Genomic DNA, 12780 nt, shown 5'->3' with positions numbered 1-12780 from the left:
GTCCGGTGTGCCCCCTCCTGTCTGTCTGTGTGTGTGTGTCCCCCTGTCTGTCTGTCGGTGTGTGTGTGTCCCCCTGTCTGTCTGTGTGTGTGTGTCCCCCTGTCTGTCTGTCTGTGTGTGTGTGTCCCCCTGTCTGTCTGTCTGTGTGTGTGTGTCCCCCTGTCTGTCTGTCTGTGTGTGTGTGTCCCCCTGTCTGTGTGTGTGTGTCCCCTGTCTGTCTGTCTGTGTGTGGTCCCCTGTCTGTGTGTGTGTGTCCCCCTGTCTTGTGTGTGTGTGTGTCCCCCTGTCTGTGTGTCTGTGTGTCCCCCTGTCTGTGTGTCTGTGTGTGTGTGTGTCCCCCTGTCTGTGTGTCTGTGTGTCCCCCTGTCTGTGTGTCTGTGTGTCCCCCTGTCTGTTGTGTGTGTGTCCCCCTGTCTGTCTGTCTGTGTGTGTGTCCCCCTGTCTGTGTGTGTGTGTCCCCCCTATCTGTGTGTGTGCTTATCCCCCTATGTGTGTGTGCGTCTCCCCCTGTCTGTGTGTCCCCCTGTCTGTGTTTGTGTGTGTCCCCCTGTCTGTGTGTGTGTGTGTGTGTGTCCCCCTGTCTGTGTGTGTGTGTGTGTCCCCCTGTCTGTGTGTGTGTGTGTGTGTGTGTGTCCCCTGTCTGTGTCTGTGTGTGTTGTGTGTGTCCCCCTGTCTGTGTGTGTGTGTGTGTGTGTGTGTGTCCCCCTGTCTGTGTGTGTGTGTGTGTGTGTCCCCCTGTCTGTGTGTGTGTGTGTGTGTGTCCCCTGTCTGTGTGTGTGTGTCCCCCTGTCTGTGTGTGTCCCCTGTCTGTGTCCCCTGTCTGTGTGTGTCCCCCCTGTCTGTGTGTGTGTGTGTGTGTCCCCCTGTCTGTGTGTGTGTGTGTGTGTCCCCCTGTCTGGTGTGTGTGTGTGTGTGTGTGTCCCCCCTGTCTGTTGTGTGCCCCTGTGTGTGTCCCCCCTGTCTGTGTGTGTGTCTGTCTGTGTGTGTGTGTGTCCCCCCTGTCTGTGTGTGTGTGTCCCCCTGTCTGTGTGTGTGTCCCCCTGTCTGTGTGTGTCCCCCTGTCTGTGTCCCCTGTCTGTGTGTGTGTGCCCCCTGTCTGTGTGTGTGTGTGTCCCCCTGTCTGTGTCCCCCTTGTGTGTGTGTGTCCCCCTGTCTGTGTGTTGTGTGTCCCCCTGTCTGTGTGTGTGTGTGTGTCCCCCTGTCTGTGTCCCCTGTCTGAATGTGCCTGTGTGTGTGTGTCCCCCTGTCTGTGTGTGTGTGTGTGTCCCCCTGTCTGTGTGTGTGTGTCCTCCTGTCTGGTGTGTGTGTGTCCCCCTGTCTGTGTTGTGTGTCCCCCTGTCTGTGTGTGTGTCCCCTGTCTGTGTGTGTGTCCCCCTGTGTGTGCGTCTCCCCTGTCTGTGTGTCCCCCTGTCTGTGTGTGTGTGTGTCCCCCTGTCTGTGTGTGTGTGTGTGTGTCCCCTGTCTGTGTGTGTGTGTGTGTGTCCCCCTGTCTGTGTGTGTGTGTGTCCCTGTCTGTGTGTGTGTCCCCCTGTCTGTGTGTGTGTGTGTCCCCCTGTCTGTGTGTGTGTGTGTCCCCCTGTCTGTGTGTGTGTGTGTCCCCTGTCTGTGTGTGTGTGTGTCCCCCTGTCTGTGTGTGTGTGTCCCCCTGTCTGTGTGTGTGTGTCCCCCTGTCTGTGTGTGTGTGTCCCCCTATGTCTGTGTGTGTGTCCCCCCTGTCTGTGTGTGTGTGTCCCCCTGTCTGTGTGTGTGTGTGTCCCCTGTCTTGTGTGTGTGTGTGTCCCCTGTCTGTGTGTGTGTCCCCTGTCTGTGTGTGTGTGTGTCCCCCTGTCTGTGTGTGTTGTGTCCCCCTGTCTGTGGTGTGTGTGTGTCCCCCTGTCTGTGTGTGTGTGTGTGTCCCCCTGTCTGGGTGTGTGTGGTGTCCCCCTGTCTGTGTGTGTGTTGTCCCCCTGTCTGTGTGTGTGTCCCCCCTGTCTGTGTGTGTGTCCCCCCCTGTCTGTGTGTGTGTCCCCCTGTCTGTGTGTGTGTCCCCCTGTCTGTGTGTGTGTCCCCCTGTCTGTGTGTGTGTCCCCCTGTCTGTGTGTGTGTGTGTGTCCCCCTGTCTGTGTGTGTGTGTGTCCCCTGTCTGTGTGTGTGTCCCCCTGTCTGTGTGTGTCCCCCTGTCTGTGTGTGTCCCCCTGTCTGTGTGTGTGTCCCCCTGTCTGTGTGTGTGTGTGTGTGTCCCCCTGTCTGGTGTGTGTGTCCCCCTGTCTGTGTGTGTGTGTGTGTCCCCCTGTCTGTGTGTGTGTGTCCCCCTGTCTGTGTGTGTGTGTCCCCCCTGTCTGTGTGTGTCCCCCTTGTCTGTGTGTGTGTCCCTCTTGTTTTGTGTGTGTGTGTGTGTGTGTGTCCCCCTGTCTGTGTGGTGTGTGTCCCTGTCTGTGTGTGTGTGTCCCCCTGTCTGTGTGTGTTGTCCCCTGTCTGTGTGTGTCCCCCTGTCTGTGTGTGTCTGTTGTGTGTGTGTCCCCCTGTCTGTGTGTGTGTGTGTGTCCCCCTGTCTGTGTGTGTGTGTGTGTCCCCCTGTCTGTGTCCCTGTCTGTGTGTGTGTCCCCCTGTCTGTGTGTGTGTGTCCCCCTGTCTGTGTGTGTGTGTGTCCCCCTGTCTGTGTGTGTGTGTGTGTGTGTCCCCTGTCTGTGTGTGTGTGTGTGTCCCCCTGTCTGTTGTGTGTGTGTGTGTGTGTCCCCCTGTCTTGTGTGTGTGTGTGTGTCCCCCTGTCTGTGTGTGTGTGTGTGTGTCCCCCTGTCTGTGTGTGTGTGTCCCCCTGTCTGTGTGTGTCCCTGTGTGTGTCCCCTGTCTGTGTGTTGTGTGTGTGTGTCCCCCTGTCTGTGTGTGTGTGTGTGTGTCCCCCTGTCTGTGTGTGTGTGTCCCCCTGTCTGTGTGTGTGTGTGTGTCCCCCTGTCTGTGTGTGTGTGTGTGTCCCCCTGTCTGTGTGTGTGTGTGTGTCCCCTGTCTGTGTGTCCCTCTGTGTGTGTCCCCCTGTCTGTGTGTGTGTGTGTGTCCCCCTGTCTGTGTGTTGTGTGTGTGTGTGTGTGTCCCCTGTCTGTGTGTGTGTGTGTGTGTGTGTCTGTCTTGTGTGTGTGTGTCCCCCTGTCTGGGTGTGTGTCCCCCTGTCTGTGTGTGTGTGTGTCCCCTGTCTGTGTGTGTGTCCCCCTGTCTGTGTGTGTGTCCCCCTGTCTGTGTGTGTGTCCCCCTGTCTGTGTGTGTGTCCCCCTATCTGTGTGTGTGCTTCTCCCCCTATGTGTGTGCGTCTCCCCTGTCTGTGTGTCCCCCTGTCTGTGTGTGTGTGTCCCCCTGTCTGTGTGTGTGTGTGTGTGTGTGTGTCCCTGTCTGTGTGTGTGTGTGTCCCTGTCTGTGTGTGTGTGTCCCCCTGTCTGTGTGTGTGTGTGTGTGTGTGTGTCCCCCTGTCTGTGTGTGTGTGTGTCGCCCTGTCTGTGTGTGTGTGTGTGTGTCCCCCTGTCTGTGTGTGTGTCCCCCCCTGTCTGTGTGTGTGTCCCCTGTCTGTGTGTGTGTCCCCCTGTCTGTGTGTGTGTCCCCCTGTCTGTGTGTGTGTCCCCCTATCTGTGTATGTGCTTCTCCCCCTATGTGTGTGTGCGTCTCCCCCTGTCTGTGTGTCCCCCTGTCTGTGTGTGTGTCCCCCTGTCTGTGTGTGTGTGTCCCTGTCTGTGTGTGTGTGTGTGTGTCCCCCTGTCTGTGTGTGTGTGTGTCCCTGTCTGTGTGTGTGTGTGTGTGTCCCCTGTCTGTGTGTGTGTGTGTTCCCCTGTCTGTGTGTGTGTGTCTCCCTGTCTGTGTGTGTGTCCCCCTATCTGTGTGTGTGCTTCTCCCCCTGTGTGTGTGTGTGTGCGTCTCCCCCTGTCTGTGTGTGTGTGTGTGTGCGTCTCCCCCTGTCTGTGTGTCCCTGTCTGTGTGTGTGTGTGTGTGTGTGTCCCCCTGTCTGTGTGTGTGTTTCCCCCTGTCTGTGTGTGTGTGTGTGTCCCCCCTGTCTGTCTGTGTGTGTGTGTCCCCCTGTGTGTGTGTGTGTCCCCCTGTCTGTGTGTGTGTCCCCCTGTCTGTGTGTGTGCTTCTCCCCCTATGTGTGTGTGCGTCTCTGTCTGTGTGTGTGTGTCCCCGTCTGTGTGTGTCCCCCTGTCTGTGTGTGTGTGTGTCCCCCTGTCTGTGTGTGTGTCCCCCTATCTGTGTGTGTGCTTCTCCCCCTATGTGTGTGCGTCTCCCCTGTCTGTGTGTCCCCGTCTGTGTGTGTGTGTCCCCCTGTCTGTGTGTGTGTGTGTGTCCCTGTCTGTGTGTGTGTGTGTCCCTGTCTGTGTGTGTGTGTGTGTCCCTGTCTGTGTGTGTGTGTGTCCCTGTCTGTGTGTGTGTGTGTCCCCCTGTCTGTGTGTGTGTGTGTCCCCCTGTCTGTGTGTGTGTGTGTCCCCCTGTCTGTGTGTGTGTGTGTCCCCCTGTCTGTGTGTGTGTCCCCCCCTGTCTGTGTGTGTGTCCCCCCCCTGTCTGTGTGTGTGTGTCCCTGTCTGTGTGTGTGTCCCCCTGTTTGTGGTGTGTGTGTGTGTGTGTGTCCCCCTGTCTGTGTGTGTGTCCCCCTGTCTGTGTGTGTGTGTCCCCCTGTCTGTGTGTGTCCCCCTGTCTGTGTCCCCCTGTCTGTGTGTGTCCCCCTGTCTGTGTGTGTGTGTGTGTGTCCCCCTGTCTGTGTGTGTGTGTGTGTGTCCCCTGTCTGTGTGTGTGTGTCCCCCTGTCTGTGTGTGTGTGTGTCCCCCTGTCTGTGTGTGTGTGTGTGTCCCCCTGTCTGTGTGTGTGTGTGTGTGTCCCTGTCTGTGTGTGTCCCCCTGTCTGTGTCCCCCTGTCTGTGTGTGTCCCCCTGTCTGTGTGTGTCCCCCTGTCTGTGTGTGTCCCCCTGTCTGTGTGTGTGTGTGTGTCCCTGTCTGTGTGTGTGTGTGTGTGTGTGTGTGTCCCCCTGTCTGTGTGTGTGTGTGTGTGTCCCCCTGTCTGTGTGTGTGTGTCCCCCTGTCTGTGTGTGTGTGTCCCCCTGTCTGTGTGTGTGTGTGTGTCCCCCTGTCTGTGTGTGTGTCCCCCTGTCTGTGTGTGTGTCCCCCTGTCTGTGTGTGTGTCCCCCTGTCTGTGTGTGTGTCCCCCTATCTGTGTGTGTGCTTCTCCCCCTATGTGTGTGCGTCTCCCCTGTCTGTGTGTCCCCCTGTCTGTGTGTGTGTGTCCCCCTGTCTGTGTGTGTGTCCCTGTCTGTGTGTGTGTGTGTCCCTGTCTGTGTGTGTGTGTCCCCCTGTCTGTGTGTGTGTGTGTCCCCCTGTCTGTGTGTGTGTGTGTCGCCCTGTCTGTGTGTGTGTGTGTGTGTCCCCCTGTCTGTGTGTGTGTCCCCCCCTGTCTGTGTGTGTGTCCCCCCCTGTCTGTGTGTGTGTCCCCCTGTCTGTGTGTGTGTCCCCCTGTCTGTGTGTGTGTCCCCCTGTCTGTGTGTGTGTCCCCCTATCTGTGTATGTGCTTCTCCCCCTATGTGTGTGTGCGTCTCCCCCTGTCTGTGTGTCCCCCTGTCTGTGTGTGTGTGTGTGTGTCCCCCTGTCTGTGTGTGTGTGTCCCTGTCTGTGTGTGTGTGTGTGTGTCCCCCTGTCTGTGTGTGTGTGTGTCCCTGTCTGTGTGTGTGTGTGTGTTCCCCTGTCTGTGTGTGTGTGTCTCCCTGTCTGTGTGTGTGTCCCCCTATCTGTGTGTGTGCTTCTCCCCCTGTGTGTGTGTGTGTGTGTGCGTCTCCCCCTGTCTGTGTGTGTGTGTGTGCGTCTCCCCCTGTCTGTGTGTGTGTGTGTGCGTCTCCCCTGTCTGTGTGTCCCTGTCTGTGTGTGTGTGTGTGTGTCCCCCTGTCTGTGTGTGTGTTTCCCCCTGTCTGTGTGTGTGTGTGTGTCCCCCTGTCTGTCTGTGTGTGTGTCCCCTGTCTGTGTGTGTGTCCCCCTGTCTGTGTGTGTGCTTCTCCCCCTATGTGTGTGTGCGTCTCTGTCTGTGTGTGTGTGTCCCCGTCTGTGTGTGTGTGTCCCCCTGTCTGTGTGTGTGTGTGTCCCCTGTCTGTGTGTGTGTGTGTGTGTCCCCCTGTCTGTGTGTGTGTGTCCCCCTGTCTGTGTGTGTGTGTCCCCCTGTCTGTGTGTGTGTGTCCCCCTGTCTGTGTGTGTGTGTCCCCCCTGTCTGTGTGTGTGTCCCCCTGTGTGTGTGTGTGTGTCCCTGTCTGTGTGTGTCCCCCTGTCTGTGTGTGTGTGTGTGTGTGTCCCTGTCTGTGTGTGTGTGTGTGTGTCCCCTTGTCTGTGTGTGTGTGTGTCCCCCTGTCTGTGTGTGTGTCCCCCTGTCTGTGTGTGTGCCCCCCTATCTGTGTGTGTGCTTCTCCCCCTATGTGTGTGTGCGTCTCCCCCTATGTGTGTGCCCCCCTGTCTGTGTGTGTGTGTGTCCCCCTGTCTGTGTGTGTGTGTGTGTGTGTGTGTCCCTGTCTGTGTGTGTGTCCCCCTGTGTGTGTGTCCCTGTCTGTGTGTGTGTGTGTCCCCCTGTCTGTGTGTGTGTGTGTCCCCCTGTCTGTGTGTGTGTGTCCCCCTGTCTGTGTGTGTGTCCCCCTGTCTGTGTGTGTGTGTGTGTCCCCCTGTCTGTGTGTGTGTGTGTCCCCCTGTCTGTGTGTCCCCCTGTCTGTGTGTGTGTGTGTGTCCCCCTGTCTGTGGTGTGTGTGTGTGTGTGTGTGTGTGTCCCCCTGTCTGTGTGTGTGTGTGTGTGTGTGTGTGTGTGTGTCCCCCCTGTCTGTGTGTGTGTGTGTGTCCCCCTGTCTGTGTGTCCCCTGTCTGTGTGTGTGTGTGTGTGTGTCCCTGTCTGTGTGTGTGTGTGTGTGTCCCCCTGTCTGTGTGTGTGCTTCTCCCCCTGTCTGTGTGTCCCCCTGTCTGTGTGTGTGTGTCCCCCTGTCTGTGTGTGTCCCCCTGTCTGTCTGTGTGTGTCCCCCTGTCTGTGTGTGTGTGTGTGTGTCCCCCTGTCTGTGTGTGTGTGTGTGTGTCCCCCTGTCTGTGTGTGTGTGTGTGTGTCCCCCTGTCTGTGTGTGTGTGTGTGTCCCCCTGTCTGTGTGTGTGTGTGTGTCCCCCTGTCTGTGTGTGTGTGTGTGTCCCCCTGTCTGTGTGTGTGTGTGTGTGTGTGTCCCCCCTGTCTGTGTGTGTGTGTGTGTCCCCCTGTCTGTGTGTGTGTGTGTGTCCCCCTGTCTTGTGTGTGTGTGTGTCCCCCTGTCGTGTGTGTGTGTGTGTGTGTCCCCCTGTCTGTGTGTGTGTGTGTGTGTCCCCCTGTCTGTGTGTGTGTCCCCCTGTCTGTGTGTGTGTGTGTCCCCCTGTCTGTGTGTGTGTGTGTGTGTCCCCCTGTGTGTGTGTGTGTGTCCCCCTGTCTGTGTGTGTGTGTCCCCCTGTCTGTGTGTGTGTGTCCCCCTGTCTGTGTGTGTGTGTGTGTGTGTCCCCCTGTCTGTGTGTGTGTCCCCCTGTCTGTGTGTGTGTCCCCCTGTCTGTGTGTGTGTCCCCCTGTCTGTGTGTGTGTGTGTCCCCCTGTCTGTGTGTGTGTGTGTGTCCCCCTGTCTGTGTGTGTGTGTCCCCTGTCTGTGTGTGTGTGTGTCCCCCTGTCTGTGTGTGTGTGTGTCCCCCTGTCTGTGTGTGTGTGTGTGTCCCCCTGTCTGTGTGTGTGTCCCCCTGTCTGTGTGTGTGTCCCCCTGTCTGTGTGTGTGTGTGTGTGTGTGTGTCCCTGTCTGTGTGTGTGTGTCTCCCTGTCTGTGTGTGTGTGTGTGTCTCCCTGTCTGTGTGTGTGTGTCTCCCTGTCTGTGTGTGTGTGTGTGTCTCCCTGTCTGTGTGTGTGTGTGTGTCTCCCTGTCTGTGTGTGTGTGTGTGTCTCCCTGTCTGTGTGTGTGTGTGTGTGTCTCCCTGTCTGTGTGTGTGTCCCCTGTCTGTGTGTCCCCCCTGTCTGTGTGTGTGTGTGTCCCTGTCTGTGTGTGTGGTGTCCCCCTGTGTGTGTGTGTGTGTCCCCCTGTCTGTGTGTGTGTCCCCTGTCTGTGTGTGTGTCCCCTGTCTGTGTGTGTGTCCCCCTGTCTGTGTGTGTGTCCTCCTGTCTGTGTGTGTGTCCCCCTGTCTGTGTGTGTCCCCCCCCTATGTGTGTGTGTGTGTCCCCGTGTGTGTGTGTCCCTGTCTGTGTGTGTGTGTCCCTGTCTGTGTGTGTGTGTGTGTCTCCCTGTCTGTGTGTGTGTGTGTGTGTCTCCCTGTCTGTGTGTGTGTGTGTGTGTGTCTCCCTGTCTGTGTGTGTGTCCCCTGTCTGTGTGTCCCCCCTGTCTGTGTGTGTGTGTGTGTGTCCCTGTCTGTGTGTGTGGTGTCCCCCTGTGTGTGTGTGTGTCCCCCTGTCTGTGTGTGTGTCCCCCTGTCTGTGTGTCCCCCTGTCTGTGTGTGTGTCCCCCTGTCTGTGTGTGTGTCCCCCTGTCTGTGTGTGTGTCCTCCTGTCTGTGTGTGTGTCCCCCTGTCTGTGTGTGTCCCCCCCTGTCTATGTGTGTGTGTCCCCGTGTGTGTGTGTCCCTGTCTGTGTGTGTGTGTGTGTCCCTGTCTGTGTGTGTCTCCCTGTCTGTGTGTGTGTGTGTCCCCCTGTCTGTGTGTGTGTGTGTCCCCCTGTCTGTGTGTGTGTTTGTGTGTGTCCCCCTGTCTGTGTGTGTGTGTCCCCCTGTCTGTGTGTGTGTGTGTGTGTCCCCCCCTGTCTGTGTGTGTGTGTGTGTGTGTGTGTGTCCCCCTCTGTCTGTGTGTGTGTGTCCCCCTGTGTGTGTGTGTGTCCCTGTCTGTGTGTGTGTGTGTGTTCCCCCCCCCTGTCTGTGTGTGTGTCCCCCCCCTGTCTGTGTGTGTGTGTCCCCCTGTGTGTGTGTGTCCCTGTCTGTGTGTGTGTGTATGTGTGTGTCCCCCCCTGTCTGTGTGTGTGTCCCCCCCTGTCTGTGTGTGTGTGTGTGTGTGTGTCCCTGTCTGTGTGTGTGTGTGTCCCTGTCTGTGTGTGTGTCTCCCTGTCTGTGTGTGTGTGTGTGTGTCCCCCTGTCTGTGTCCCTGTCTGTGTGTGTGTCCCTGTCTGTGTGTGTGTGTGTGTCTCCCTGTCTGTGTGTGTGTGTGTCCCCCCTGTCTGTGTGTGTGTGTGTGTGTCCCCCCCTGTCTGTGTGTGTGTGTGTGTGTCCCCCCCCTGTCTGTGTGTGTGTGTGTGTGTCCCCCCCCGTCTGTGTGTGTGTGTGTGTGTCCCCTGTCTGTGTGTGTGTGCCCCCCCTGTCTGTGTGTGTGTGTCCCCCCCTGTCTGTGTGTGTGTGTGTCCCCCCCTGTCTGTGTGTGTGTGTGTCCCCCCCTGTCTGTGTGTGTGTGTGTGTCCCCCCCTGTCTGTGTGTGTGTGTGTCCCCCCCTGTCTGTGTGTGTCCCCCTGTCTGTGTGTGTCCCCCTGTCTGTGTGTCCCCCTGCCTGTGTGTGTGTGTGTGTGTGTGTGTGTGTGTGTGTCCCTGTCTGTGTGTGTGTGTCTCCCCCTGTCTGTGTGTGTGTGTGTCCCCCCCTGTCTGTGTGTGTGTGTCCCCCCCTGTCTGTGTGTGTGTGTGTCCCCCCTGTCTGTGTGTGTCCCCCTGTCTGTGTGTGTCTCCCCCTGTGTGTGTGTGTGAGAGAGTGCCCCCCTGTGTCAGTGTGTGTCCCCGTGTGTTTGTGTCCCCCCGTGTGAGTATCCCCCTGTGTGCGTGTGTCCCTGTATGTGTGTGTGTGCGCGCGCGCGTGTATCCCCCTGTGTGCGTGTGTGCGTTCTCCCTCCAGTTTCCCCCTGTGTGCTTTCTCCTCCCCCCGTGTCTCCCTGTGCATGTGTGGCTTGAGTGTGGCGCTCAAGGGGGCCCCATGAGCTTCTATTGCCTGGGGGCCCCATGAGTTGTCAGTCCGCCCCTGATCAGTCTATAATTTTAATGGTCGGTTTATTATAACAGGGAGTAACAACAAAAATAGTGATTTGCATTTTAATGAGTGAAATAAGTATTTGACCTCTTCGTAAAACACAACTTAGTAGTTGGTGGAGAAACCCTTGTTGGCAGTCCCAGAGGTCATAGGTATCTTGGAGTTGGTCACCAGGTTTGCACACATCTCAGGAGGGATTTTGTCCTTTTTGCAGATCCTCTCCAAGTCATTAAGCTTTCCAGGCTGGTGTTTGGCAACTCGAACCTTCAGCTCCCTCCACATATTTTCTGTGGAATTAAGGTCTGGAGACTGGTTGGGTCACTCTAGGACCTTAATGTGTTTCTTCTTGAGCCACTCCTTTGTTGCCTTGGCCGTGTGTTTTGGGTCATTGTCAAGCTGGAAGACCCATCCACGACCCATTTTCAATGCCCTGGCTGAGGGAAGGAGGTTCTCACCCAAGATTTGATGGTACATGGCCCCGTCCATCGTCCCTTTGATGCAGTGAAGTTGTCCTGTCCCCTTAGCAGAAAAACATACCCAAAGCATAATGTTTCCACAATGTTTGGTGTTCTTGGGGTCATAGGCAGAATTTCTCCTCCAAACACGGTAAGTTGAGTTGATGCCAAAGAGCTTGATTTTGGTCTCATCTGACCACAACACTTTCCCCCAGTTCTCCTCTGAATCATTCAGATGTTCATTAGTAATCTATACATGTGACTTCCTGAGCAGGGGGCCCTTGCAGGGGGCTGCAGGATTTCAGTCCTTCATGGTGTAGTGTGTTACCAATTGTTTTCTTGGTGACTATGGTCCCAGCTGAGATCATTGACAAGATTTCCCTGTGTAGTTCTGGGCCGATTCCTCACCGTTCTCATGATCATTGAAACTCTATGAGGTGAGATCTTGTATGAAGCCCCCAGACCGAGGGAGATCGACCGTTATTTTGTGTTTCTTCCATTTGTGAATAATCACACCAACTGGTGTCGCCCTCTCACCAAGTTGCTTGGCGATGGTCTTGTAGCCCATTCCAGCCTTGTGTAGGTCTACAATCTTGTCCCCAACATCCTTGGACAGCTCTTTGGTCTTGGCCATGGTGGAGAGATTGGAATCTGATTGATTGCTTCTGTGGACAGGTGTTTTATACAGGTAACAAGCTGAGATTAGGAGCACTCCCTTTGAGAGTGCTCCTAATAGCTTGTTACCTGTATAGAAGACACCTGGGAGCCAGAAATCTTGCTGATTGATAGGAGATCAAATACTTATTTCACTCATTAAAATGCAAATCAGTTAATAACTTTTTTGAAATGTGTTTCTTTTGGATATTTTTGTTGTTATTCTGTCTCTCACTGTTAGAATTAACCGACCACTAAAATTATAGACTGATCGCTTCTTTGTCAGTGGGCAAACGTACAAAATCAGCAGCTGATCAAATACTTTTTCCTTTCACTGTACATGCATCTATGGAGCTCTGACATTTAGCTGACAGAGCGGTCTTCAAGAGCTCTTTGCCACGGCTTCTGATTAGAAGCCAGAGAGATGAGCTCCCAATCACGTGACCACCGTGAGAGCCAATCAGAGCAGTCACATGATTGGGAAACTGCTCTGCCTTGAGGCATTAACACGTTACCTCCCAGACACGGGTGTAATGAGATATGTTCCAAAAGGTGAACTTGGCCTTTAAAGCCCAGTTAAAAAAAAAAAAAAATTGACTTTAAAGGGCCCCCATCATAAAAAAAATGTCATATGTTGTGCCACCTTTCAATTCTGTGCAAACTAATCCAACAGATATTCTATATATCAATTTTGAAGCTAACCAATATGATAAATCACAAAATAAATTATGTTCCAACGTGCTCAAAATATTTCACATACACTCACTGGCCACTTTATTAAGACCACCCTGCTAGTAGCGGGTTGGATACCCCTTTGTTAGGTCCACCATGCTAGTAGCGGGTTGGATCCCTTTATTAGGTCCTCCTCGCTAGTAGCGGGTTGGATCCCCCTTTATTAGGTCCACCATGCTAGTTGCGGGTTGGATCCCCTTTTATTAGGTCTACCTTGCTAGTAGTAGGTTGGACCCGCTTTATTAGATCCTCCTTGCTAGTAGAGGGTTGGATCCCCCTTAGGTCCACCATTCTAGTTGCGGGTTGGATCCCCTTTATTAGGACCGCCTTGCTAGTAGCAGGTTGGATCCCCTTTATTAGGTCCTCCTTGCTAGTAGCGGGTTGGATCCCCCTTTGTTAGGTCCACATGCTAGTTGCGGGTTGGACCCCCTTTATTAGGTCCTCCTTGCTAGTAGCGGGTTGGACACCCTTTATTAGGTCCACCATGTTAGTTGCAGGTTGGACCCCCTTTATTAGGTCCACCTTGCTAGTTGCAGGTTGGATCCCCTTTATTAGGTCCACCTTGCTAGTTGCGGGTCGGACCCCCTTTATTGGGTCCCCCTTGCTAGTAGCAGGTTGGACCCCCTGTTAGGTCCCCCTAGCTAGAAGACTAGCAAGGGGGTCTAACCCGCTACTAGCAAGGTGGACCTAATAAAGTAGCCTGTGAGTGTATATTCAACATTATGTGTGGCCCTTTGTTGATGTCCGGGGCCCCATTTGAGGCTCCTTTAGCTCATAAGTTGATAACCACTGCTCTAGAAGATGACCGTTTATTATTATTCCTGCTGCAAATGGTCCCAACTGGGTTACAGTGGCCTTACCAGGGGTGTTGGAAAATGATAAAAAAAAAAAAAACACAACAACCCCAATCTGTGGTAAATCCTCAAACTCCACTATTAGCAGGCCCCCCCCCCCCCCCGGTCACCTGTAGTTCCTCCCGCTGACCCCTG

Source organism: Lithobates pipiens, unplaced genomic scaffold (assembly GCF_037356315.1).
Source record: "Lithobates pipiens isolate NorthernLeopardFrog02 unplaced genomic scaffold, aLitPip1_a1.2 Scaffold_148, whole genome shotgun sequence".
NCBI classification, from domain to species: domain Eukaryota; kingdom Metazoa; phylum Chordata; class Amphibia; order Anura; family Ranidae; genus Lithobates; species Lithobates pipiens.
Note: the sequence above shows the minus strand (reverse complement) of the source record.